This window comes from Vombatus ursinus, unplaced genomic scaffold (genome assembly GCF_900497805.2).
Source record: "Vombatus ursinus unplaced genomic scaffold, bare-nosed wombat genome assembly UNPS02000580.1, whole genome shotgun sequence".
Classification (NCBI taxonomy): Eukaryota; Metazoa; Chordata; class Mammalia; order Diprotodontia; family Vombatidae; genus Vombatus; species Vombatus ursinus.
The window spans coordinates 12,884,134-12,911,731 of NW_020940358.1; the positions used below are offsets into that span (position 1 = coordinate 12,884,134).

General features: G+C 39.6%; 1 protein-coding gene across 3 annotated transcripts in view; it reads right to left on the reverse strand.

Annotated features, from left to right (window-relative positions):
• ZNF831 (zinc finger protein 831) overlaps nucleotides 1–27,598 on the reverse strand; it is a 102,851-nt gene that overhangs the window by 59,264 nt on the left and 15,989 nt on the right. For 2 of the 3 annotated variants that reach the window (XM_027847708.1, XM_027847723.1), the window contains exon 1: nucleotides 19,495–19,821. The exons of the other annotated variant lie outside the window; for it this stretch is intronic. The gene's annotated coding sequence lies outside the window, so the exon portion shown is untranslated. Of the gene's footprint in view, nucleotides 1–19,494; nucleotides 19,822–27,598 lie in introns of those variants that run through there. 3 annotated transcript variants of the gene reach the window in all.

Here is a 27,598-nt window from a genome sequence, read left to right on the forward strand (position 1 = left end):
CATGGGCCCCACTGGCAATGGCCTTGGGCCCTGGTGCAACTTTTGCCTGGAAGCGTCACCCAAGTTCAGCACATCCTGCTCAAGGTAAAGAAGCAAGCCTCTGAACTCGGATAAGCATGCTCTTTTAAAGTTGTAGTTTTAACTGTTAATGAGGTGTCGATTCTCTCTGTAAAGTAATTTGGAAATGCATTTAACAAAACTGAAGTCACCTGATTGGTAATAGGTTTGTTTCAAGTTTCAAATTGGTGAACTTTTTGAGTCAGTTATGTCAATCAACTTTTCATATTTAGTTACCTCTAAAATAATTTGGCTATTGCTGGTTATTGCTTTAATGTGTAAGCTTGCCAAAAAAGCTTGTTTGGGTTTTGTCTTGCTGAGAATTTGCAAGTATATAGAAATAATCTCTAACAATTGGCTTTTTACACCAGGACAAATTTAAATTTGAGATGTAAATCTTGGAAAAGTTTTATTAGTGAAACTTGCTGTTTGAGGTAAAAGTTCATAGGATTTTATTTTGAGTTGTTTGATGGATCATAATAATCCATTGATAATCAATAATCCACCATCTGAGAGAAATGCCATAAGCTACTCAGAGAGAATGTGATACTGGTGGCAAGTCAGCATCAGGAAAAGCTGAGAGGACAATTTTAGCCTCAGTCTAAGATGGGATCCTCCTGGCTCAGTTTCCCCATTATGTTCCTTTGAAAAGGAAATGTTACCCACCTGGCTATTCTTGAGTCTGGTTATGAGGTGGATTTGATACATGGTTGGAAAACTGAATTATCTGAATCCAAACAGAGCTAAAGATGTTTTATCCTGTCATGTCTGGGCCCTGCAGTCTTTTCTATCATATTTGTGTTTCCCAGGCCATTCACCTACAATTGGTAGCAAACAGCGGGTACCAGTCCATGTCCCCCCATCATTCCCTGGATGCAGCCTGTGCTCAGTTCCAGTCAATTTCCTCTTTGGGATGCCCTCAAGGCAGGGACAGGTCTATGCCCCTTGCCAGCAAGAAGCAGTTTCAGAAGCCAAGACCTTCACCTCTTACCCCAAAAGAATTTGGATCCTATATGTTTGAGGGGGGAATGATGAGATTGGGATCTGGACCCCAGAAAGGAAAAACCCAGGACTTTCCCACATGGCCAAATCTCTGGTGTTTGCCTGAGGCTATAATCCCATCAACTGGCCTTTCATTGTGGCTATGCCCAATCTTCCAATAATCTGTTACCCTTAACCTAGCCTAGCCCTGGCCACTTCCCACCCTTAATCCTAACTAGGCTCCATTCTCCCTTAGCCATGTGGTCCAGGTCCCTGGCATTCTATTACCTCACAGTCCCTGCAGACTACTTGGTCACTTCTAGATTTCTCCCACAGTCTTTCTGCATACAAGATCCATCTTGTCTCCATTAAAATGCTCATATTCTTAAAATCTACCCACTGCTCAGATTCTTATAATCTAGCTAATAGTTCACTAATATTCAGACTCCTTAAGAGTCTGTCCAATATGACAGATGTTCTAATAAACCTTGTCTTTGGTTAAAAAAAGAAAAAAGATTATTGTGGGGGTCAAATGAAAAAAATCTATGTTAAGGTGCTTTATGAAGTACAAAAGCACCATGTGAATATTTGTATATTTTATAGACTGGAGTTGTTTAAGAGCTAAATCTGAAAAATTCACCTGGTAGCCAAGCCCCTTTCCAGGAACCCTTCCGCCCTTGGTTAACCTGGTTCTTTGGTGAGACACAAATGTTCCATCTCTAAGACCAAACTTAAAGCATTGCCAGCTTCACAGGACCCACCAGAGCTCATGGTGTCCTGGAACTAGCAAAGGCAACCAGGACTGTGCCAGGTGCTTTCATCCCTACGGGCATGCCTCTAGCACCCCGACCCCTTCCCAGTGTCTGCTGTCAGACCAGCTACTCCGTGCTACCAAGTTCCAATAGATGCCACTCCCTTTTCCTAGGGCACTTTCCCACCTGAGCAATGTGAACTAGCTCCGCATCCTCAGCGAGCCACTAGGTCTGGGGATCACGGGGCAGGGAGCTGTACTGCCGTGGGAACTGGAAGAAATCATCAGGAAAAGGAGCTGCATTTGGAATCCCTTTGGGGGAAAAAACCCTGGAAAGGATATGGATTGAATTGAACAAACATTTTTGAAGTGCTTAGGCGCTAGGGATACAAAGACAAAAACAAGAGTCTCTGTCCCCAAGGACCTTATATTGAGGTGGGAGAGTGTAAGGGGTGGGGGGGAGGAGAGAACATGTACACAGACCAGTAAATACAAGGTAGATGCAAAGTAATTTCCAAGATTAGTGTGGAATCAGCTGGGGAGGGAGGAAAGGAAGGGAGGAAGGGAAGAAGAGAGGAAAAGAGGGAGGCACAAGGGAAGAAAGGGAAGAGAAAAAGAGGAAAAGAGAGAAAGGGAAGGAAGAAAACACTTATTAAGCACTTACTCTGTGCTAGGCATAGTGCTAAGTGCTGGGAATATAAATACAAACAAAAAGAAAAGCAGTCCCTGCCCTCAAGGAACTTACATTCTAATGGGGGAAGACAACCCACAAAAGGGAGCTACAAAGGGAAAGGCAAGGAAGGTAGCCAGAGCTAGGGCATGGTTCTGAAATGGGCAAAGTGAGGCTCAGAGCAGGGAGGGCCACAAAGGCTGGCGGGCCTGGGTTCATTCACACAATGAAGGCTCCACAAGGGTCTCACCAATGGGAGAAGAGTGCCAGCCAGGGGTGGAGTGGGGGTTGGAGGGGGAGGCCACAAAGATAGCTGAACGTTTGAGGGCAAAGGGGCCCTCTGCAGATACTGAGGGAAATTCAAGGATGAGACACAGCTGCAGAGAACAGGAGCAGAGCCAGGACAGGCATAATGGGGAGAATCTGCAGTGAAGGCTGCTCTCCACTAACTACACCTACTATGCTTGCTACACAACCCCCAGTAACCTCAGTGCTAGTCCTCCCCCCAGTCATACTGCCTTCTCTTCTCCCTTTCTATTCCCCCTCTGACCCATCCTCTGTGGTGTTGAGGAAAGGTGGTCCCAAGTTCAAATCTTGGTTCTGCCACTTACTATCTAACTTTGTATAAGTTACTTCACACTTTCCAGGCCTCAATTTCTCATCTGTAAAATGAAAGGTTTGGATTAGGTTATTATCTCCAAGGGCCCTCCTAGGTCTATACCTATAATCTAGATTCCTTTTTCTCATATACCTTTCATTTCTTAGGACTCACTGAAACTCAGCTTTCTTGTGAAGACACCATGCATGCACCCTGTCCAAGACTGGCTGTTCCTTCTCTCACACCTCTTGTTAGAAGAGGAACTGGCATCTTCCCTGCTCCCATTACCACTTTCAGACCCTCCCTCTGCCACCATCCCTCTTGCCCTTCTGAGTTCACTCCATCCTATATAGATCATTGTTGCCATCTCCTTGGCACCTCCAAGTCTTCCACTCTCTTTCCCAATGAGTTCAGTGTAATACCAGCTCTGGGGCCATGCCCACAACTGGACCCCACCATTCAGAGGCGGGGGTGCTCGGGGGCAGCTGTCTACCACTCTGAGAATTCCAGGGTTAACACAGGAAGGCTTAGTTTTTGTACCAGCACTCAGGAGCCTCCACCCCGCCTCCCCTTCCCCTCACAATGTGCTTCCTACTCACTATCAGTCATATTTGATGAGCTTTTTAGGAGAGATATTTTACTAAGGTGGAATAGCAAGATCAGCAGTTACAAAAGAACTCCTCTCTGTTTCTCTGCAGCTTCCACCATTTACTCCTAGTTCTTCCTTTTGGGGTCAAGCAGAGCAAGTCTAATTTCTAAATCCCATGACAAGCCTGTAGCAGTCAAGTCCCTTCCCCACGAATAAAACAAATCTTTTCTCTGAAATGAACATCTCTACACTTAAATATAAAAATGAAAATAGGGGATAGTTTATGTGGCCATTAACCCTGTCTGTCCCTTTTCTGGAACCCTCCATATCTGGTATCTTCCATGCCCCAAAAGTCTGGAACACATTATCCTGTTGAGATTTAGGGGCTTAGGGGTGCTGGAAGGCTTCAACCCAAGCCTTCTTTCAGCCAAAGACAAGGTTTATTAAAGATCCTTCATATTGGCCAGACTCTTAAGGAATCTGAACATTTGTGACTCTCATATTGACAAGCAGGCTAGATTGAATCTGAGCACCTTAATGGATACAAGATGGATCTTATATATGGAAAGACTGTGGGAGGGATCTAGGATCTAGGAGTGGCCAAATAGGCTGGGGTGACTGGGGGAAGGGGTCTAGGGAGGATCTTGATGGGAGTGACTGGGAGGTAATCCAAATAGGATCATAGGTGGGAAGTGGGGGGGGGGGGGACATCCTGAAGTAACAGACAATGGAGAGCTGGGCTAGGTTAAAGGCAACAGAGAATTCAGAGATTGGGCATAAGATGATGAAAGGACAGTAGATAGGATTATAACCTCACACTAGAGATTTACTTGATCAAGTAGGGAAATTCAAGGAGAGTTCAAGGTGGCATTTCCAGAGTCTGTACCCTGTCATTCCCCCCTCAAACAAATGGGACCCAAATTCTTTTAGAGTAAGGGGAAAAGGTCTTAGCTTGGGTCCATACACCATCAATCCCACAAGTACACATAGGACCTATGCAAAGAGTGGGCACAAACTCAAAGTACAAAGTTAGGGAGGCCCAGGGATAGAAAACTCATCAAAACTCTTGATTACTGGAAGCCTTTTGTTTTTTTTTCTTCATGGAGTTCCCTTCAAGAACAGCCTTCTGCTCGACTTGGAGGGTCCCAGACTCTGCTCTTATCCATAAGAAGTCACGCTCCCTGATCCCTCTAGTGACTATTGATCCCACCTAGATTTTTTGTTCCTAATTGATCCAGTCTCTCTGATCCCACCTGGATTCATTGTGTGTTATACTGATCCAGTCTCTCCTCTGACATGGTCAATGGGGAGAGGGAAAGAGGGAGAGAGAAAAACTCTCTGCTCCCCCTTCCCCAAGAGTGATTCCCTATCAAGGGCTTGGCTACAATTCTGGAACAGGAATCATCTGAATTGGAACTCTTCTAAAACTAAGCTGGTTCAGAGCCTCACTTAATTCACCACTGGACTGATAGATACTTTTTAAAAAATTAATTTTTCTTTATTTTTTAAAATATTAATTTATTTATATTTATTTGATGCATTTCAAGTGCTAAGTTGTCTGCCTCCCTCTCTTCCAAACCTGCATTAGAGAACACCAACATTTGATATAAATACATATGTGGAACCATAGAATACATATTTCCATATGTACTTCTCTGAAGGTGGATAGCATTTTCCTTCGTAAGTCCTTTGTAGTTGATTTGCATATTCATATTACTCAGAATAGCTTAGTCATTCAGAGTTACTCTTCAAATAATATTGCTGTTACTGTATACAACATTCTCTTCATTCTACTCATTTCACTCTGCATTATTTCATGCAAGTCTTTCCATGTTTTTTTCTGAAATCAACCTACTCTTCATTTCTTACAGTATAGAAGTATTCCATCACAATCCTATACAACTTAGTCATTCCCCAATTGATGAGCATCCCCTCAGTTTTTAGTTTCTTGTCACCACAAGGAAGAGCTGCTATAAATATTTTAGAACATATATAGTTTTTTTTCCTTTTTCCCTGATCACCTTGGGAAACAGATCTAATGGTGAGTGGTACTGCTAGGTCCTAAGGTATATACAGTCTAATAACTCTTTGGGAATAATTCCAGATTACGCTCCAAAATGGTTGGATCAATTCACAATTCCACCAACAACACATTAGTGTCCCAATTTTTTCACATCACCCCAAACATTTGTCATTTTCCCCATCTATCATTTTAGCCAATCTGATAGGTATAAGATGGTATCTCTAAGTTTTTTAAATTTACATTTCTCTAATCAACAATGACTTAAAGCGTTTTTCAAGGACTAGATATAGTACTGATTTCTTCTTCTAAAAACTGCCTGTTCATATTCTTTAACCATTTATCAATTGGGGAATGACTCATATTTCTTATGAATTTGATTCAGTTCTCTATATATTTGTGGTATGAAGCCTTCATCTGAGAAACTATCTATAAAATTTCCCCATGCACACCCCCAATTTTCTGCTTTCCTTATAATCTTGGCTATTTTGGCTTTATTTGCACAAAATCTTTTTAACTTAATGTAATCAAAATTATCTGTTTTATATCCCACAATGCTCTCTATCTCTAGTTTATTCATAAATTCTTCTCTCGCATATAAATCTGATAAGCAATAAGTTCTATGCACTTCTAGTTTACTTATGATATCTTCCTTTATGTCTGGGTTATTTATCTATTTTGACCTTATCTTGGTAAAATTATATAAGATACTAATCTATACTAGTTTCTGCCAGGCTACTTTCTAGTTTTACCAGCAATTTTTTTTTAAACTCACAAATAGTGAGTTCTTATCCCAAAAGCTTAGATCTTTACATTTACCAACACAAGGTTACTATAATCATATAATACTATGTATTATATACATACTCTATTCTACTGATCTACCATTCTATTTCTTAGCCAGTACCAGACGTCTTTGATAATTACCACCTTATGATACAGTTTAAGATCTGGTACTGCTTGACCTCCTTCCTTCTCATTTTTTTCCTGTTGATTCCTTTGATATTCTTCACCTTTTGTTCTTAATTCTGTTATGATTTTTTCTAGTTTAATAAAATAATTTTGGTAGTTTAATTAAAATGATTATTTATAATAACTATATTTATATATTTATTATAATAATTTTTAAAGTTTAATTAAAATGAATAAATTAGTTTAGGTATATCATTATTATTACATTGGCTCAGCCCATTTATGAACAATTAAGATTTCTCCAACTATTTAAATCTGACTTTATTTGTATAAAAAGGGTTTTATAATTATATTCATAGTCCCAGAATTCATCTTGGCAGGTATACTCCCAGTTATTTTATATTGTCTATGCTTATTTTAAATGAAATATCTCTTCTTGTAAGGCTTTGTTGGTAATACATAGAAATGCTAACGATTTATGTGGATTATAGCCTACTAGTTTGCTAAATTATTGTTTCAACTAATTTTTTAGTTGAATCTCTAGGATTTTCCAGGTATACCATCATATCATCTGCAAAAAGAGATAGTTCTATTTTCTCCTTGCCCATTCTGATTTCTTAAATTTCTTTTTCTTCTCCTATTGCTATTGCTAGCATTTCTAATTTACAATATTGAATGATATTAGTGATAATAAGCATCCTTGTTTCACTCCTGATCTTATTGGAAACGTTTCTAATTTATCCGGATTACAGATAATGCTTGATGATGATTTTAGGTAAATGCTTCTTATGATTTTAAGGAAAAATCAAATTATACCTATGTTTTCAAGTGTTTTTAGTAGGAATGAGAAATACATCTTGTCAAAAGCTTTTTCTGCATCTATTCTTATAATCATATGATCTTTCTTGCTTTTGTTATTAATATAATCAATTATGTTAATAGTTTTCTTATATTGAAGAGCCCTGCATTCCTGGAATAAATCCTACTTGGTCACAATGTATAATCTTTGTGATATATTGTGTTGCAGTTTCCCAGCTAAAATTTTACTTAAGATTTTTGCATTAATATTCATTAGCAAAATTGTTCTATAATTTTCTTTCTGTTTTTGCTCTTCATGGTTTAGCTATCAGTACCACATTTGTTTCATAAAAGGAGTTTGGTAGTACTCCTTTTTTGCCAATTATTCCAAATAATTTATTTAGTATTGGAATTAGTTGAATTTTAAATGGTGTAATTTGCTTGTAAATCCATCTGGTCCTGATGCTTTTTTCTTAGGAAGTTCATTGAGGGCCTGTCCAATTTATTTTTCTAAAATTGATTTATTTAGATATTCTGTTTCCTCTTCTGTTAATCTGTACAGTTTATATTTTTATAAATATTATTTCACTTAAATTGTTAAATTTATTGGCATATAACTGGGCAAAATAACTTCTACTAATTGCTTTGATTTCATCTTCATTAGTGATATATTCACCCTCTTCATTTTTGATACTAGTGATTTGGTCAGGTTCTTTTTCTGTTGTTTACCAATTTTTAAAAACTGCCTATACCTTGGCTGTTAGGGTCAGGCTCCGCTCCCAGGGTGTGGGGGATAATGTCTCAGGCTTCAGTTTTTTTCAGCTATTATTTTCAGAGCTTTATCTGGGGGTCTTTGACTTTCTGCTTCTTCCAATGCGCTATGATCCAATGCCAGGTGTGGTTACTGCTCTTCTGCCTCATGCCTTGCTTTATGAATGACTTCACCTACTCCTCTGCCTCTGCGTCCCCAACCAGGGCCCCCAGTGCAACTGCCGACACATCATAGGCTCCCACAGCCACAAATGTTAGTTCACCCCTATGTCCTAGAACCAAAACTAAGGACTCCATTGTCCTGTAAGTGACCACAACCAGGAGGACTTGCTCCTCCTCTGTGATGATGGCATACATTTGCATTCATTTGTTCAATCCTCCTCACCAGTAGCCTCAGCCTAGAACCCTATCTGGTCAATATGCCTGGACCCCATGTTCAGTGCCAGCAGACAGCCCTTGCAATCTTCTGATCAGCTGTCTAACCCCTATATCCTCTGTGGGGTAAAAGTTCCTGAAGACTTTCTGCCAACACAGCTGCCCCTAGGGCTTGCTGTCTACTGACCTGCTGGTATCTGTACTTTACTCTCTGTCATACCACTACCCTATAGGTCACATCTTTCCTAATGTCCTCCAAAGTTGTCTTAGGCTGGACAACTGCTTCACCCTGACTTTTAATTATTTCTGCCACTCTAAAATTCACTTTAGGGAATTATTTTGAGTTATTGGGTGGGGTGGGATTTGGGAGAGCCAGGTAATTTCCTGCCTTATTCTGCCATCTTTCCACAATTCCCTCTGCCTGATGGCTATTTTTATAAGAGGCCTAGAAGCACACCTAAATCTTTCAGCAAATTACAAGATGTTTCCTGTATGGCATCATCCACCTTCAACCAAAATTCATTCAAAGAACTAAAACCCTCTCAAACTGATTAGGGACTTATTCAAACCAAGGTTACACGTGATTAATTGGTTGATGAATTCAATTTAGGTGGCTGAGCCTTCTATTATTTCATTAATTGAGGTGGGGATGGACTCCCCCCACCTTACATCAGTATCTGGCTTCCAGTCTTCTTTTCAATCCCAACACCTGCCTCCTTTGAACTACCTGACCTCCCCGTTTCTCCAGCTCCTCCAATCAGAATATATCTCCAAATTACTTCATCCACACAGAACAATGGGCATATCTATTGTATGTTAAATGCTGCCCCCAAACACACACACACACACACACACACACACACACACACACACACATGAATTGAATTTTCCCCAGGTCCTAAAATTAGTAGGTACAGCTGCTTGCTCAGCTAGCATTGACTTTGAAACTAAGGGTCACTTTCACACCATGATGAAGCATCAGCAGAAGACTCTAGTGGAGGGATAGGGAAAGCAACCTACTATCACTACAGACTACTCTTTTCCAGTCTTTCACTTTCTCTCCTTTAAGATAAGATGAATTTAGGAAGCTGGAGTAAAAAGCAGTTGAATGATACCTTAAACTGGACTGACAAAAAATGTATGAAATGGGTAAGTACCTTCTGAGGGAAAAGGAAGGGGTTAAGCAGAACTACTAGAGGGAAGTAACAATAAAGACATTTAAAGAACCCTGACTTCTTGTACACAAAGAAGAGAGAGAGAGAAAGAGAGTGTAAAACTGCTATTTGGCTTTGCCAGGTTATAATTATATAAGTGCAAACCAACATGAACCAATATGATAGTCCAAAAAACCCCTGTGCAGGGGGACCTCTTTGAAATCCATAAGGCCACATGAGACAGGCTGTGTCTGATCTACATCCGCCCCCTCTTCCTTCTGGCTATTACTCCTGCTGTGCCTATTTGCTGGAACCTCTTTTTATCTGAATTCTTCCACATTGGAAACTTTCATGTGATTGAGATTGGACAATGAATGGATGTCCAATCCTTAGAGCATGTGCAGTGTTCTTGCCTGCTGCATATCAACATGAAATCTTGGGAAGCCTGCTTCTAAAAAAGTTCTCACACTTATAGAGAAGCCATGCATCCAATTGAGAGAATGTTCAGATGCTTCACTGTTTGGGAGAGTGAGCCCAGAGCTGTTTATGTGCTACACTTAGGTTCGTAGTTAATGCATCTTGGTTTCCTGTCTATAACATTAGAGGTGAGAAAACAACAGACATACCTTCTAACGACATCATCCCTCAGTATAAAATACATGGTACTCATCTGCATTTCTGATCTGCCTTAAAGTAGGCAATGATCTACCTGGCATAACATGAATCAACCAGTCTCGTCTTCCTCCTGCCATGGGCATTAAAGTCAGCTGACCCATGACAGGGGTCTCTCCAATGAGTCATGAATGCATCTTACCATTCTGGAGAGTGGGCTGTATCTTTGTCTCTTTAATGACTGTAATCCAGATGTATCTTTGTCTTTTCTTCTTCTTTCTCATTCTCCTTAATGTGACATTAGTCTTTATGTTTCCCTTGTGTGAACTGGAACATGTGGAATAATAGCCTACTACTTTTAGCTGGGGCAGCTAGGAGGCAAAGTGGAGAGAGAATGCCAAGCTTGGAGTCAGAAAACTCACCTTTCTGCATTCAAATTTGAGCTCTGACACTTAGTAGCTTTGTGACCCTGGGAAAGTCACTTAACCCTGTCTGCTTCAGTTTCTCATCTGTAAAACAGACTGGAGAAGGAAATGGCAAACTACTCTAGTGTCTTTGCCAAAAAAAATCCAAATGGAGTTATGAAATGTTGAACAAAACTGAAAAACTACCGAACAACAGCTTTTTAGCATTACTAGCTAGTCTGCCTCTTCTTTGGAAACCTCTATGTACCCACAGCAGCGGAAATGGACTGGGACTACCACTCTTAGAATCATTAGAATGAACTGTTCTATCCCATCTGTCCATTGCTGATACAAGATAACTACAGAACTGAGTTGGAAGCCCAGAAACCTGTGAACTAATACCATCTCTGCCACTAGCAAGCTGCAGGAGCTTGGTTGGGCAAGTCAATTCCTGTCTCTCAGCCCTGGTTTTCCCATCAGTAAAATGAGGAAGTAGGACTAGATAACTTTAAATCCCTTCCAGCTCAAATAACCTATGAATACATTTAGTTCTGACTTACCCACAAAGAAACGGCACAAAATAACAAGGCACTCAGCAGTACTGAAAGGGAATACTGCCACTAGAGAGAGATAGTATATGTTTAAGGGGAGGGATAGGGAGGAAAGAAGGAGGTTATTGAATTTGTAATCAGAAGAATCTGGATTCAAATCCTGACTCTGCCACTTTACTATTCTGCCACTATACTATGACTTTGGCTAAATCTCAAAGACTCAACTTCCTCATCCTTAAAATAAATGTGGGTCAGATGCATCTATGGCCCATTTTGGCTCTAAAATCCTCTAAGTTCAGATAGCCTTTGTGGGTCTAACTCTAACAACACATACCCATCCCAAATAAATGAACTACTAAGGTTATATCCATGCAATTTCCAAATGAAAGCACAGGGGAAATATTTATCCCCTTAGTTATCCTATTTAAGGAATAAACTAACACTTTAACAGTGATTCAAATTATATTAGTGCCCCTTTCATTCCTCAAAATTTCCCATTGCTCTAGTGTTTCAAAACAGTTGTATGCGGCTGCTGATTTTCCCTAGATGGCAACCTTAAAGCCCTTCACATAAAGATAGAGTATAGGCTGTCTATCAATATTACATGAATATTCCCTTACAAATTACTTGACATTCTTGGGCTTCAGTATCTTTCATCTGTTAGTAGGTTGGGGTGATTGAGTAAATCAATCAAGCCACCCCATCCTACTTAAAATGAGTGAAAAAATGCCCACCCATCCATACCTTAATGAAGTGAAAACAAGTCTCATTCAATCTCAATCACAGATTTTATTTTCAATCAATTAATCACTCACTTTTTGGAATTGGAGTGATGTTGCACAAGAACTAGTTTGGACTGGAAACTTAGTTGTATCCTAAGTCATCTCTCGAGCTAGTTTATAACTGAGATGATTCCCAAATGTAGCATTCCAATACAATCCCTAGAGAGGAACCACTCTGGGAGAGGGGGTGGGGGGAAAAGATGTGTAAAATCAGTCATTAATGAAAAGTCATTCTGAAGTGACCCCATGTTTTAACCTTGCTTGACTTTGGAGAGAGTAGTTCAGTAGGAGAAGGCAGTCCTCAAGCTCTAATCAAATCTCTAATCCCATCTCCTCACAATTCAAACTGGAAGCTTTCAATTTTCTGGCATGGCACTGGTAGACTGTCCAGCTTTCACAGACATACAACAATAAGGTCATAAGGTCATAAAGGCTCTGCAGACCTTCGGTTTGGTAGGTAGCCTAATACTTCTCTTCCATGCTTTCTTTCAGAGCCTCCCAAACACTTGAGCTAGTTCTGGCAATGTGTGTGTCAACCTCATCATCTATGTGTTGTTGTTCAGTTGTTTCAGTTGTATTTGACTCTTCATGACCCCATTTGGCGTTTTCTTGGCAAAGATACTGGAGTGGTTTGCCACTTCCATCTCCAGGTCATTTTAGAGATGAGGAAACTGAGGCAAACAGGATTAAGTGACTTTCCCAGGGTCACACAGCTAGTGTCTGAGGCCGCATTTGAACTCAGGTCTTCCTAACTCCAGACCTGGAGCTCTATTCACCAGACCAACTAGATGCCTTTTCATCTATGTGTACATCCCTGAAAAGTATACTCCCAAGGTAAGTGAACTTATCCACAGCATTCAAAATTTCTCCATTTGCTGTGACCAATGGTTCCATATATGGTTGGTACAGTGCTGACTGGTGGTGATAGTGTTTTCTTAGTGTTATCAGCCCAAAATTAGCACAAGCAGCAGAGCAATCCATACTCTGCTGCATTTCAGCCTCAGAGGCTGCATTGAGTGTACAATCATATGGGAACAAAAAGTCATGCACCAAACTCTCCTTCAACTTTACTCTTGGCTTGTAGCCTTTTCAAGTTAAATAATATACCATCAGGGCAGGTAGCTGATCTTGAGGCCATTTTTTGTCCTCCTTGACAGCATCTGACAAAATCACAGAAGAAAACATTAAAAATTTAGCACGGGAGCAAGCACACAGCCTTGCTTCACTTCATTGGTGATGGGGAAAGTACAAGAGTATCATCCATCATCCAGAACCCATGCAAGCACACTATTAAGGAACTGGTGTCCAATACTGATTAACCTCTCCGGGCAGTGAGATTTCAGCATCATTATACAGGCAGTAAGAGGCAGAAATGACACATCCATGGTCACACAACTAGTTGCTGGAGATAGGATTTAAACCTAGGTCTTTTAACTTCAGGTCTAAAACACATCTATTCTGTCATACTCCTATATCATTAATATTATTACTATCATTCTAACAGAAAAAAATGGCCTTGGTTACACTGTTATTACTATAACTAAAAATAGTACAAATTATGTTGGCTTTTAGACCATTTCACATTCTTACCACCACCTTTCCTACATAACATGAACTATTTGAAGGAGATCTGCACCATACCATAAGACCAACCTAATCATTATGTAACCCATGGAGATCAAGTAACTTCATGCTTCCTTGAGGCTAATAAATATATAAAATAAAATAGTAGATTACATCGGTAGACTACATATTGGCTTGTTTGTTTATGGTAGAAATAATGTAATTTTGAATATTGCATGTGCAGTAGTTCACTGTTTTATATAATTACAATAATTAACAAAGTAAAAACAATGAGCACATATGCACAATGCTGAGTTGGAAGGAGAGGTTGGAATAAGAATTCTAAATGCTACATTCTATATGTGACACAAAGCTTCCAAAAGTTGCCTCCCTACATATCAAATAGCACATGCAAACATACACACACACACACACACACACACACACACACACAAACACTGAATATACAAACATAAAATTCAATAATTTCTTTACTTAACAAGTATCTATAAAGTTGGTTATGTGTGGTCCTGTGCAGTATTTTTTCACAACAACCCTATGTGTTAGATACCATAAGTATTATTATTCCTCTCTTTCTTGTGTGGAAGCAATGGCATAGAAAGGTCAGGTGATTTACTCAAATCTTCTGGTTAGTAAATATTGAAACCTTGACTCAAACCCATCCAAGTATAGTGGGTGCGACCAGGAAGAGTCATCCAAATTAACAAAGTAAAAGAATGAGGCCTTTCATAGACCTTGAATGAGGTGGTCTGACTCTGAATGATTGGCACATCTGGATAGTGTGTGAAAATATACCTGTCCTGGGTACTTGTTGGCCTATTCATAACACAGTAGGAATGCCGGGTTTAGTCATGGCTACTGAATATCTGAGCTTACCCTTGGGTTTGGCTTTTAAAGGAAACAGTGAAATCTGACAGAGAGACCAGAAAATATGAACTGACTGACAAGAGAACTGAGACAAAGAGAAGAGATGAGAGAGGGGCTACACATAGAGTGTAGACTAGAGTATCTGGAGAGAAAGGAGGGTAGTTTATCTATGCAGCCCTCCCCAGGAAGCTGCTGGGCCCCAGAAGTGGCAGCCATGGAAAAACAGCTGTGGAACCTTTATGGTCCCTGAGATGGCAGCTATGGAGGGGCAGTGGCGAAGTAGTAAAACAAGTGTTATCATAGAGGAACCAACTCCTCAACAGAGGAGTTCCTGAACCTCGCTTCTTGAAGAGAAGAATCTACTCAGGTTCCTAAAGCAAAATCTTACATGAGAATAGGAGCAATCAGGTGACCCTGAAATTGGGGGAACAGCAAAGGACATAGCTGAGAGAGATTATTTTTAATAACCAATAATTTGGGGAGATTCAGAGTTCTCCCCTTCTAAAGTCCTGATTTTAAAAAAGTTCAGTCTCTCTGAAGGACATTGCTGATAATGAGATTGGACTAACTCAACACTGTAGGGTAGCTAATGTGTTCTACTCATGTTGAGTGGGGCACACATTCTTTGAATAGATGGCCCAAGGCTGAGGGTAGTCTCAGTTTAGAGAGTTTCTGGGTCCAAGAGTGACATGATGTCACTCTCAGCCCCTCATTTTAATATAGTCTACCTCCTACTGTGTTAACCAATCAGAGTTCACTGCCACTCCTTTTCCAAAAGAACATATAAGCTCTGAGCCCACCACCATGATTGTCTTTGGTCTAAGAGAGCTGGTCAGATGACCATCCTTTTATTAATAACATGCTGGCCTTATTAATAAAATGATTAAATTACCCAGAAACTATGTCTCTTGAACCTTTTTAATTGTCACATAGCCATAATGTGGAGTAACAAGTCTAGACCATGCCTTCTATCACTTTGAGGTATGTGAACTGTGAAGTTTAAGAGGAAATGCTGTTGACTCTCTAGCAAACCTGTTTCCCTTCTAGGGAAATCTCAAACACAGGAGTTGCTATGCCTTGCTATAAATCTTGAGAGCTACATGGGTCCCTAGGGAAAGTGAGGCTCCCTGCAGAGGGAGGGACAGTACCACTGGCAGTTTAGCGGCTTAGATGTCTTTTGTGGAGGATGACATAAAGGCTTTCCTATATTCATACGGGTGTAATGATAATAACTAGCATTTATATAGCACTTTAAGTTGTGAAGTGCTTTATAAATATCTCATTTTATCTTTATAACAACTCTGGGAGATAGTTGTTTTTATTATCTCCATTTTACAAACGAAGGAACTGAGGCAAACAAAAATTAAGCAACGTACTTAGAAACCTACAACTAATAAATTATGAGGATGAATTTGAATTAAAGTCTTCCTGATGTCAGGTCCAGCTCTATCCATTGTACTACCTAGCTGCCTATATATAATAAACAGAAAACTAGTTTCAAAGCCAAGAAGACTTGGATTCAGGTTCTTTCTCTGGGGTCTTTTACTTTCACGTAGAAACCTAGAAAAGAACCAAATTCTGAAATTCCCAGACGTCCCCTCAAGATTGAACCTGGTGTAAGTAAAACTAGAGCCTGTTTTGGGACACAGTGAATTTTTGACTCTACCGCCTGTCTTTGTAAGATAAATAAGATACAATCCCTGCTCTTAAGAAACTTGTAATCCAAAAGATACTATGTATACCTATTTCAGGATAAATAACTTTCACTTGATGATAAATAGGAGGTAAGAGATATCAATTTTAGTCCCTTCTCTACTACTATTGATCAATACTATCACCATTATTGTTATTAACACTGCTATTGTTGATGATAACTATTATTGTCACTGCCAAAATGTTTTAGTGTGGTGGTCATCCAAAACCTGGTATATAACCTAAATTCTTTAATGATGAATGGAGAAATTTATGTATTACCTTAAGAAAAAATAAGATCCCACAAATCTAAGTATTTTAATGACCTTCTACTAAGTTCTATTTCAATGACAAATTATACTAAGAAGATGACTGACCCTAGATTCTTGGCCAGCAGGGCCTGCTCTGGCATGTCCTACCAACCTATAAAGTTTTTGAATATGGGCCCAGGGCTGCACCACATGTCTGAGGCACACCCTAGCTAAGAATAGAAAGGTTCATCACCATAAGATTGGCACCAAGGGATGCATTTTGAAAGGTTCATTACCAGAAGACTGGCACTACGGGATGCATTTTTTGCCCAGAGCAACTCATAGAAGCCATTTACAGGCATACTTCATTTTATGGTGCTTCATTTTATAATACTTTGCAAGTATTTTTTAAGTGATTGTTAAATTTTTACATATAACTGGGAAATATTTAATGAAATAAATAAAATTAATTTTTAAAAAGAATCATACAGTCATAGATTTAAAGCTGGAAGGGCCCTTAGAGTCCATCTAGTCTAAATCCCTTATGCAACAAATGAGAACACTAAGGCTGTCAGAGAGGGTAAGTGACTTGTTGCCCAGGTAAAAAACATCAGAGGTAGAATTTGAACTCAGGTTCTCTGACTGCAGTCAGTGCTCTTTCTTTTTTTTTTTTTTAAGTTCCGAGTTCCAAATTCTATCCCTCTCTCCTTCCCTCCCCTAACTCCTCCCAGAGAAGATCAGCAATCAGCTATAGGTTATACATGTACAATTATATAAAACAATTTCATATTAGTCATTTTGTACAAGAAGACTCAAATAAAAAAAAAATAAGAGAAAGAAAGTGGAAAAATAGCCTGCTTCAGTGATTTTTCTATGATACCACATTTCCTTCTAAGGTCAGCTTAAGTGCCACCTCCTACATCAAGTCTTTGCAGATTCCCCTCAGCTGCTAGTGTTTCCCTCTACCCCACAAATAACCTTGTATTTATGTTGGATGAATTTATATTTGTACATGTTGTCTCTCATGATAGAATGTTAAGTTTCTTGAGAACAGGAACTGTTTCAGTTTTTATCTTTATATCTGAGGCCTGTAGCAGGTGTTTAAAAAACACTTTGATTGGATTGATTCATTTTAAACTCTCTAGGTCTGAATTACATGGTCTGCAAAATGGGTCTGACAATACCTATTATGATCTTACTAGCATAAAGGTAGAGGGTTAAACAAATGATCTCTTAAGATTCCTTCTAGCTCTAAAATCTGTAATTCTATTCAATTATCATAATATATATAGGACATACTCTGCAATTTTATCACCTTGGTGCGGTTCTGAGAAGGAAAGGTTACCTCAAAGTATATTACTTCATAGTGCCTGAATGTTGGCCTTTCAATATAATTCACAAAGCTCATGTGAGCCTAGCATTTTTTTCTCTCTTTAATTTGGTTTTCCTTGTGAATAAGATTTGGAGCATTACTCCATGTGTTTAGCTCTATCTATGTCCACCTATAATGATACTGACATTGGGCCAAACTCCCCTTCCTTCTGTCATTTTGCCTTCATCTTTACCCCAGAAATTTATCAGTGTCTATATGCTGCTTTCTTGGTGCCTGTAATCTCCAAGGACCATGTCTTATATTCTAAAGCTTCTTCTCCTGATCTAATACCAGTACTGACAACCAGTCCTTCATCTGAATGCTAGGATGCTTCCTAAAAACCACATGATCCCATTATAATTCAAGCATTTGTTTTAATTAGTCTTTAATAATTTTAATATTAATGTTGACTTTTAGCTGAGGCAATAAAGTTATTGTTAAAAATGAATATTTCTTCTAATTGGCTGTGACATTTATTTGGTTTCCCTCACTAAGCTGATGTTATCACTTTTCTAAGTAGCATCCTGTCTTGCATTTTAGTTTGGCAGATAAAAATCTCTCATTTCATTCTTGAATAAAGATTTCTTACAAAAAGGAAACCCGTATCACCTCTTTGAGCATGGGCCTCTTGCAATTGTCTTAGATCAACTCAAGATCCTAATGGATCCTAAATACTAAGGAAGCAAAATATATGTGTAAATATATGTCCCATTCACCTTTGGGTGACAATCATAGGGTGGTTGTGTGATACAGATGATATCATTGGCCCTTTAACAAAATACCTTTTCAAAAATTTTATTTTAGGGTTCCTGTGATGGAAATTGGGCTAGTGTAATTGATTTTACTAACCCAAAGCACATAATGAGGTCAGTCAAAAAAACAGATTTATAGAGCTACATTCTTCCTTCAGAGGTAACACAGTAGAATTGCTAGTGGGCTGTCTTTGGAGACAAGAAGACCCTAGTTCAAATGTTACCTCTGGCTCTTGTGACCACGAGCAAGTTACTGAACCTTCCATCCAGGCAGCTCGATAAGACTATAAACTTGCAGAACAGCTGCCAGGCAGAATTAGTGGAGTTCCCCACACCAATTAATCCTTAGGTATACACACACACACACACACACATACACCTTGGGATGAGTGCATGAATTATATTTTTTTTTCAGAAATAGATCTTTGTGCATCATTTCTGATGGGCAAATCACACCAAAACATTTCACTTAAAGCAGTAAGAATTAAAAGGGAAAGTTAGGAGGCACAGTGGATAGAATGCCAGCCCTGGAGTCCAGGGGGACCTGAGCTCAAATCCAACCTCAGGCACTTACTAGCTGTGTGACTGTGTGCAAGTCACTTAATCCTGTTTGCCTCACTTTCCTTATCTGTAAAATGAGCTGGAGAAGGGAATGACAAACCACTCCAGCATCTTTGCCCAGAAAACTCCAAATGGAGTCACACAGAGTTGGGCACAATTGAAATGACTCAACAACTACAACAACAAAAATAATAATTAGTATGAATATCAACAACAGTAACAATTATGTGTTAACCACTGAAGAATTGCCATTCTGAGTCAAATCTACAGCTTCTTAGTATTTTATTAACTGCTTAGCAGATACAAACTGAAGACAAATCTCATCACTCATTAAACCAGGTTTTAAAAATAATACACCCCCAAATACTTATCTTAGAGTTTCTTACATACCTTTCTGATGAGTAGAGCAATCTTCAGCTATGGCTGTTTGATCAAAAAAGTCAATAACCTGATTTGAATCAAAGATGCAATCCATAGGCATAGAAAAATCAGTTTCTCTTGCCAGATAAAAGGAGATAAAAAGCTTTGAGGATCTTCCTTAAATGGTGTGATGTTAGCTGCCTGTTGTTACACAGAGACTTCTAATGGTTCTTACTCTTACTCTTCCCATATTGCAGGGTAAGGGAAGAATTTCTACATCCACTGTAGCAAATAAAAGCTTTTTGCCCATCTTTTGAACTCAGTATTTCACCAAGAGAAGTACCATTTCTGGCCATACTGAGGAAGAGAGAGAAAGCCAAGCTGAGAGAAACTTAGGCCAGTTCAGAAATAGGAAGTAAATAGTTTCAATACAATAGTTAGAGTTACGGTGACAACCTTTAGAAAACAGGAAGAGGTAAAAACAGAAAAATGAAGTAGCTTTTTGAGCCCTTTTCTACAATTGTGATTATTCATCTAACAACCCATAAACAGAAGCAGCTGCTTGGAAATGTAGGTGTTCAACATATTGCAAGGGAGATAATCTCGTTCAGTGAAACATCAATATAATGGTGAAAATTATCCAGCCCAGTGCCCAAAGGCCATCCTGCAAAATCTGGAGTATTTGGAGTAAGGAAGAAGAAATGCCTTGAGTGTAATTATAATCCCCTATGGATAGGGGACTACCATCCAAGTTTTCACAAAGAACCTCAGACTTAGGAAGGAAAGAGTAAAGGGAAGAAGGCTAGAGTTACCCTCTAATGCTACTTTAAAAAAAATACAATTACCATATAAGGCTGGAGGTGGGTGAGGAAAAATCTTTAAATTATAATACTTGCTGTAGGCTCATCTCTTGAACTGGGCAGTCCTCCCTCTGTGCTTATACAAACAAAAAGAACTGTTCTGTCAACTACTCTCCATTCATGAGAATCAGAGGTCCAAGGCTTGTAACCCTGGTCTAAAACTTCCTTTCTCTGTATCTACCATGTGTGTGTCAAATTTCAAGCTAGTCCCTACCCTATAATGAGCCTCGTGCTTTCCCTTGTGTTGACCTAGTCCTAGTGTTTACCCTCTATTGGGCACATCACTTATGCACTAAGCTAGCCCTAGCCCTGTGCTAACCTTACCCTTCACCGCCTATCCTGTGCTTAATCAATCAAGTTCCCTTTAAAGAATTATTTTTCCATGAAAGCAGCTACTTTCCACTCATGAAAATCCAAGGTCCAAAGTTTATTGCCCTTTTTCTAACACTTCAGTCCAAATTGAGGAAAAGTAGTGAAAAGACTAGCCACAAGTGATGCTTTTCAAAAGAGAGAGAGGAAAAGTTTGGGTAGTTGTTAAAAACATAAATATTACCCTCTCTCATTTTTATAAACACAATGCAGATCACAAGTCTTGCAAAGCATGTAATATATAACTGATGAGCTAAGCATGTGGGCCTAGTCAGGGAAGCTCTGCTGAAAAAGAACAATGATTTGCAAAAAATCATCTTTTTGTGTAGGTTTGGGTCAGGGGAAAGACAAATCCCATAGATGCCAACATCTTACATCCAAAAAATGCAAGTTTTAAAGGCAAAAATTATATTATCTTGGCAAATCGAGGTATCCATAAAATGAATTTGAAAATGAAGCTATCTCATGCAGTTTAAAAAAAAAGCGAGTGAAACCAGAATACCACCTCCATCTGCGCCAGGGATGAATCACCCTTCTGGCTCACAGATTCCCTCTCCACAGATGGGTAATAATAACTCCCAGACAATGCCGCATCTTGTTTCAGCATCATTAGACACCATTAGGTGTTTCAGCACCATTCCTGACCAAGTCCAGCCCAGCCTGGACAAGTGGACATGAAATCCAGGAAGACAGGTCAAGGGAATGGACAGTGGGAGTTTCTAGAGGTTTCATCCCAGGAGAGCTTCAAGAAGAGAATAGTGAATCTGTCTGGGATGATTTAGTCACCCACCTCAAATTCAGGCTTACAAAACTAAAAGAAAGAGGAGGAGTGGCAAAGCCTCCTAAAACTCCTTTCTGGAACCCAGAGTCACAAAGGGCCCAGGGGTGTGTCAGATTAGTAGGCTCTCAGAGTCAAGGACTAGATGATAGATATATACAACAGACTCTGCACCCTGCCTCCTACAGATGCTCAAGAAATGCTCTTTGAAGGAGATGATGAGTCAAATAGTGATTAACAGAAAAACAGCCTTCCCTGTCTCCTTTTTAAAGAATGCTGTGCCTCTAGCCACATCCTGCTGATTACATTTTATTCTCCCACTTTTAGCCCAGAAGCATGACACCCCCCCCCATACCTTCCAAGGTAGAGGTCCCAGATAGAATCACTGGTGCTAGAGCCAACATGATCAGACTGCTCCCAAGAATAGGTGACAAAAACTCTGGCCCTCACTTTTAGACCCACCAATCAGGAGCATAGGTTACTTTTGGAATCATGGAACCATGGAATTAGAAGAAGCTTCCGAAGGCCCTCTGGCTTCAGATCAGGTGGCTCTCTAAACCAGTGGTAACAAACTCAAACAGAAAAGGGGACCACTAAATTGCTCATAAGGATCCCTGCAGGTTGCAAATTGACCAATATTTCTTGAAACTACAGTGCTGGAACCTTGAGAACCCCCTCCAGCTGTTGATTCTAGGGTTTCATGTCCAAAAGGTACCCTTTATGACCTTGGGGGGTAAAGAATCTCCCTAGGACTCAGTTTCTTCATCTATAAAATGAGGAGGTCAGACTAGAGCACCTGTGAGCTCAATTCCAGATCTAGATTATGATACATTAACAAGTATTCATGGGCGGGGGCATGTCATGGCTCTAGCACTGTGATAGCACTGAGACTTAAAGAAAGTCTTAGAAGATCATTACCCTTTTGAGATAAGACTAACACAGAGATAAGGGATATGTCACTAAGGCAAGATAAAATTCTTCAAGATGATCAACAGGAACCTCTTGCTGTAATTGAAATTAATTTCCTCTCAATTAATAAACCAATCAAAAAGCATCTATTAGGAAAAGGACTGTGTAAGTGCTGAGGACGAGAAAACAAAAGCAAAAACAGTCCTTGCCTTCAAAAGAACTGACATTCCAATGACAGAAACATATATGTGGGGGTTATAATATGTACATATATTCTGTATATATGTGTAGATATGTGTATGTGTATATATATGCAAGATACATACAAAGTAAATACAAGTGGAAGGCACTAATAGTTGGAGGAGGAAACAGGAAAGGTCTTCTTTAAAAGATGGCCCTTTGAGCTCAGTTTTGAAGGAACTCAGGGATTCTTGGAGATTACTTCTCATGAACTTTCTCTCCTCTCGGGTCCCTTTACCGCTTGGTCAAAAGAATAGGCCTCGTGTAAGCAAACATGAGACTGTACCTGTTAAATCATATCACAATAAATAAGCTATACAAACACATAATATCATTGTGATTATTTTTATATTATCTCTGTACATAAACTATGCAACCCTATAATTTCATGGCCCAAGGATAATTGGGTAGCAAATTTCAGGTGGCTATTTGTTGATAGTACCTTACTGTGTTATCGCAGGAATAGTACCAGATCTGAAACTGTCAAGTATGAGCCTGAATGCCAGCTCTGACACTAACTGTGTGACACTGGATAGCCTCTCTGGACCTCATTTTACTCACCAAAGTGAGCAGGGTGGACTAGACCAAAGAGTCATAGGTTTAAAGCAGAAGGAACAACAGAGGTCGTCACCTAGTACAACTCCCTCATTTTTAGACACGAGGCAGCCGAGACCCCAAGAAGTTAATGACTTTCCTTTTCATGCAGTCACTTATATAGCAACAGGGATTCAAACCCAGATTCTCTATGGCTCCAAACACAGTACTTATGTCCACTAGACGAAGGGATCCTTACAGCTTTAAATTATATGATCTGAGGAGATATATTATTTATTGTATGATACATACAGCCTACTCTTGGCCATCGATGGTCATGAAAGCCAGAAAGAGGGGGGAAGATTGTGATTCACTGGTAATTCAAAAATTTCATTATACACAATTTCTATTCTCTCATTTGGCAGAAATGTTGGCATGGAATACAAGGGCAAACCATAAACTTTAGAGCTAGAAGGGTCTTTAAATATCATCTATTGACACCCCACCACTCTACACTCATTTTACAGATGAGGAAAGTGGCTGAAAGCCAGAAATGGTCAATGATTAGCCCAGTCTTCTGTCTCCTAGACCAACAATTTTTCTTCTTCTCTATAACTGAGCACGGTATCAGAGATTCTAATACTCTAATTAGGAATCAACTGTCCAAAAAGTAGGTGACTAAATAGAAGGTAAAAGGTTGCTGACCAGTCCACAAACTTGGCTGATGCTGCTGGTTTTAAGTCCTAGCTGGTATGGGAGGCTCCCATCATATCCAGTTTCAATGCAATTCTGACCTGCATGACATGCTCCTACAAACTGTGAGAGGATGTCAGCCATCCCGTCCTCTAACCAGTTATCATGCTCTTGCTCACCCTCTGACGGAGCTCACTTTTGTGACATTTTCAGTGCTTGGCTCAGTGCTTGGCACATCAGCAGCACTTAATATATGTTCATTAACTGACAAAGCACAGATGGACTTGAGGTATACAGCAGTGAGACTCTGTTGATAGTAGTGATCCCATCTAATTTGTTTCATCCATACCTAAGACTTCAGGACTATGGCACGCAACAGGACACAAAAAAACCTCACAGCTCTTTCTCCATTATAGCACAGCTCACTGGCAGTTGCCCTGATAAAACATTTCACAGAATCCCCACTGGAAAAAAACATAAGCATTAAAGAAAAGAGTAGAGTATTATTTTCCTCAGGACTGTATCTTTATGTGGGGAGTTGAATGTAGCCACTGGGAATATGGCCCCAGAATCATAGATTTAAAGTTTGAAGGGGCCTTTAGAGATCACTGAGTCCAGCCCCCTTATTTTTTAGATAAGAAAACCTAGGCCCAAGAGATTAAGTCAGCCAGTCAGTATGTGCCAAGCACTGTGCTAAGTGCTGGGGATATAAAAAAGGCAAAAGACAGTCTCTGCCCTCAAGGAGCTCACAATCTAATAGTCAGGGAAAATTCTCAGAGCTGGGATAGGGAATGTCATGTTTCAAGAACAGCAAGTGATCACTGAATCAATGAGTTCATGGTGGGGGTGGTGGAGAGGCTGAGAGAAGAAGGTGAAGGAGATGGGGGGTTGGGGGAGCAGCAGTTTCCACATAGGTAGTAAGTAGTAAAGCTGGAAATCAAGTCCAGGTCCTCTGACTCCAAAGCCAGAACTCTTTTCACTGGGCTGCATATGATTTCTGTTCACGAGGAGGCAAAATTAGTGGAGTACAAAGAACACTGAATTTGGAGTCAGAAAATCTGAGTTCTATTCCTCCCTGGTACTTACTATCTATAACATGTTAGGCAAGTAATTTCACTCTTCTGGGACTCAGTATACTCATCTATAAAATGAGGAAGTTGGACCAGATGATCTTAAAGGCTCCAGAATCCTACATGAAATCATTTTGGAGATGGAAAACTTCTCCCCTCAATACCTACTGTTTTTGTAGAAAATATTTTCCTTTTAACCACAAAAAGTCTTATATCAACTGAATCAAGAAAGGATTCCTGCTCTCACTCTAACTTCCAGCTAGAGCAAAGTTTCTTATATGAAAAACTTGTTATATTTTGCTCAAAGGAAGACTTCCTTTGTCCTATAAAGAGACCTCAATGTTAGGATCTCCTTATCCATGCTAGGAAAATTCTACCACACCTAGACTATCAAGTAAGAGATCTGCTAAATTTATTCATCTGAGTTTTAAGAGAATGTAGCTTTATTTACAAAAACAAAATATCTAAACATTTCAATAAACAGATATGAAACAGATTTCTATGATAACCTCTGCCAGCTGCTTCTGCAAGCCAGGAACACTTCTGTCCTTGTGAAATGAAAGGACAAATTCTCCCTCAAGTCCAAACCACTGAGTCAAGGGTAATTACCTTTCACAACAGGCTTACCAAGACCAACCCATTTCAATTTAGAAACCCATCACAATTTATGCAAAGGACCTTCCCCATGCAAAGGTAATAACTGTTTAGTTAGCTTTGCTTAGCTGAGCCACAAAGGAATGTTTCCCAAGTACCACCCATGTTGCATGATTCATTGCAAAGAATGTTGGAGTTGGGGTCAGAGATAGCACTTCTGTCATTTACTATCTTTGTGACTTTGAGCAAGTCATTTAACTTCTCTGGACTTTAGGTCCTCATTGGTATGCAAAGGTGAGGTCATCTGAGTCAAAGTATCACCCCATCCCCATCAAAAGTAACTAAGCAGATTCTCAGGCCTTGATAACTTTATCAGATGAAGCTATCTATAATGAATCAAACAATTAAAGGCATTAAACTAATGTACGCCCCATCCTGTCATGGTGTTCTGCTATAAAGTCTCAAGTCAGTTCAGTACCCTATGTTATCTGAGTGTCCCAAAGCTTAGAGAAAGAAATTCCAGCCATGCTCCTGAGAGAGAATCGCTTAGAAGGAGGAGGAATAGAACCTCTGTCTCTTCCTTGTCCCCTTGACCAAAGGAGAACCTTATGAAATTTGAAGAATCAAACAATTTGAATTTCTCAACAGTGTCCTAGTGTTGTCCCCCAAATAGGAGTGACTAGTGGTAGTGTCTGTATTGGGAGCTGAGGACAAACTAGACATATTGCTCAAAGAAAGCTTCAGGACTGGACAAGGAGCCCAGAAGAACATTGTCCCAGGTTTAAGCGATACTTCATGAGTACTTCGTGAGGGGAGAAAAGGACTTCTAGCAACCATGAACTTTGAGCTATCCCTTTGCCACATATGCTAAGTTTGACCTCATTCTGTACTTGTGGGCGAGGTCACAAACTTTTGGGGGGAATGTTTTATAACAACTGTTCTTAACATACCACCCTAGTAAATATCCCTAATTAACTCTGGCTAACTAATTGATACCAACTAATAATCACTGGGAGGGGGGAAGTATACCAATTGGGGCTTGTGAGCTAGAACATTGGAAAGATACCACTAGCTACTAAGGGTTCTTGAGAACGCTGAGGGGAAAAGTAGCAGCCACTTTTTGGGGACCCAACATGCAAGTGTAAATGGGAATTTGGAAAAGTAGCCCCAGAACATGTGCTACTTGTAAAATGAAGGGGATGGTCTGGATGACCACTAAAGTCCCTTTCCAGCTCTAAGTTAATGAATCTATGAACTGTCATCAAATAATATCTTTGTTACAACTTGGAGCCTACTTATACCTATGCTTAGCACCATGTAGCACAGTATCTCTCATATATCCTTCGTCATCATCATCATCATCATCATCACAGAGATTTGAATTGTGGTTTCACTACTATAGGGAATTCCCAGGAGGAAACTCTCTACCAATGCAGGTTGATACATTCTTTGCAACTTATAGACTTAGATAATTACATATTGCCATGAGAGGTTAAGGATTTCTGAGGACCACCCAGTCATTATGTAAGACTTGAACACAGGTCTTCCTGGTTTTGAGTCTTTTTCTAGATACAATGCCATGCTATCTCAATAATAATAATATTATGTAATTTATTACTAATAATAATCACTTGCATTCTGTAATGCTTTCTTCACAATAACCCTATGAGCCTATACAACCCTATACAATTATTATTATCCCCATTTTCCTGATGTGGAAACGGAAGCTTAGAGAGATTAAATAATTTTACAACGGCTGCACAACTCTTAAATGTTAGAGCTGGGATTCAAACTTAGTGTCCTGATTCCAGGTACATTATTTGTCCTACTGTGCTATGCACGTGTCTCCTAGGTTACTCAGTGAAGCCAAATTCTGACAATGAGCTCCACCTAGACCAGGAAACCACTGGCCTTAACTGAGGACTCTAAATCATTTTGCACTATAAAGTTTCCTCTTCTGTGACGTAAGAGAGTTGGACAAGACGATCTCAAAAGTTTCTCCGAGCTCCAAAGTTCTACAGGAGTTAGAGACTCACTGGACTCAAGAGTTGAGAGGCAACGCAGAAATAATAAAATCTATTTCCCCC